Source organism: Octopus bimaculoides, chromosome 25 (assembly GCF_001194135.2).
Source record: "Octopus bimaculoides isolate UCB-OBI-ISO-001 chromosome 25, ASM119413v2, whole genome shotgun sequence".
NCBI lineage: Eukaryota > Metazoa > Mollusca > Cephalopoda > Octopoda > Octopodidae > Octopus > Octopus bimaculoides.
The window spans coordinates 15,073,698-15,075,886 of NC_069005.1; the positions used below are offsets into that span (position 1 = coordinate 15,073,698).

Below are 2,189 nucleotides of genomic sequence, written 5' to 3' on the forward strand. Positions count from 1 at the left end.
AGGTTATGAGAGGTAATGGTGTCAATAAGACCCAAAGGTGTCAGGTAATGCTGAGTAAGTGCTATGGATAGACGACAGTTAAGCTCCAGGTTCGGTGATTATGTGAATAAGGGGTCCAACGTAGGTCATATATCAGCATGTGTATATATAATTTTTTTTCAGAATGGAGATAAAACAACCAAGGCTGTGAAGATTTTAGAACATTTATAAATAGGCCTTACAGCAGTTTCCAGGATATTTATTATATCCCTTCATTGGAGTAGTCATGTTGATCCTCAACAAAAGAAAGCCACTCTGCTCCAGCCCTTTCTTTCATACTTTACCCTTCTCTACTCCTTAGTCTTCTAACAAAGTTCTCCCTCCCCACTCGGGGTTTATAGTCTTACAAGCTGCATGGCCACCTCGCTTGTGCTAGCAACATAATAAAAAAAAAGCACCCTGTAAACTTTGTAAAGTGGTTGGCATTAAGAAGGGCATCCAGCTATAGAAACCATGCCAACTAGATACTGGAGCACAATGCAGTCCTTGATACCATCAGATCCTGTCAAACCTTCAATCCATGCCAGCATAGAACATGAGATTAAATAACAATGATAGAAGCATATATGCAAATATATCATCCCAATCATTTAACATCCGGTTGTCCATGCTGGCATGGGTTGGACGGCTTGACCAGAGCTGGCAAAACAGAGAGCTGCATGTGGTTCCAGTCTAACTTGGCACAGTTTCTACAGCTGGATGCCCTTCCTAACACCAACCACTTTACAGTATACTGGGTGCTTTTACGAGGCACCACACAGGCACTTTTACGTGGCATCATATGGGTGCTTTTACGTGGCACCACACATGAGCTTTTACATGGCACCACCAGAGGGACCAGTCTTAACACTTCTACTGTGGAGTACAGGCCTTCTTGAGTACAGCAAGGTGCCAGGCACCTCGGTCCTTTGTGTTCTTGCCAGAAAGGTTCAGCATCCTGAGGTCGTTCTTCAGTACTTCATCCTATGTCTTCCTGGATCTTCCACTTTCACATGTTCCATCTATTTTAAAATTTTAAGCACTTCTTTATGGACATGTTGGTGTCCATCCACTTCTCTCTTGCACACAGCAACTAATTCTTATACCTAATTTCTCTCTCAAAAGTAGCACTCTGGTGAACATGTACACTTACATTACACATCTAGCATGTACATTTACATTACACATACTAACCTCATTCCTTTCATGTCCTCTGCAAGAGCATCCAGCTGTAAAAATTATGCCAAAACAGACAGTGAAGCCTGGTGCAGTCATCTGGCTTGCTAGATCCTGTCAAACTGTCCAATCCATGCCAACATGGGAAAATGGACATTAAATGATGATGATGCTGGTGTGTGTGTGTGTATACACGCACACACAACAGATTTCTTTCAGTTTCCATTTACCAGATCTACTCACAAGGCATTGTCTGGCAGGCTGAGATTATAGCAACAGACACTTGCCCAAGGTACCATGGCAATGGGACTGAACCTGGAACCATGTGGTTGGAAAGGAAGCTTCCTACCACACAACCATGTCAGTGCCTATATGTGTGTATGCATGTTAATATATATGTCCATATATCTATGCATACCAATATGCACATACATATACTCAACACATACACACAAGAATATATGTATATGCATGTATATATACATGTGTGTGTGTATATGTACATATGTATTTGTACTGTCATCATTTACTTTTCCTTGCTTGCATGGGTCAGACAGAATATGCATGTGCTAGTATATTTATGCATAAATATATAAATACATAGCCTAGTCACCTGTATTACGAACCAGGTGATACACCTCTGTACCTGGCTTTTGTTGACATGGAGAAAGCCTTTGACAGGGTCCCCCGATCCCTTATCTGGTGGTCAATGAGGAAACTTGGGATAGAAGAATGGTTAGTGAGAGCTGTGCGAGCCATGTACAGAGATGCTGCCAGTAAGGTGAGGGTTGGAAATGAGAACAGCAATGAATTCCGGGTAGAGGTAGGGGTCCACCAAGGTTCCGTCCTCAGCCCCCTCTTATTTATCATAGTCCTCCAGGCAATCACAGAGGAGTTCAAGACAGGTTGCCCCTGGGAGCTCCTCTATGCTGATGACCTTGCCCTAATTGCGGAGTCACTATCAGAACTAGAGGAGAAGTTTCAGGTGTGGAAGC

At 42.8% G+C, this 2,189-nt stretch overlaps 1 protein-coding gene across 2 annotated transcripts in view; it reads right to left on the bottom strand.

The window, feature by feature from the left end:
* Positions 1–2,189, bottom strand: part of LOC106871258 (serine-rich adhesin for platelets) — a 179,279-nt gene that overhangs the window by 170,803 nt on the left and 6,287 nt on the right. The gene's annotated exons all lie outside the window — the stretch shown is intronic.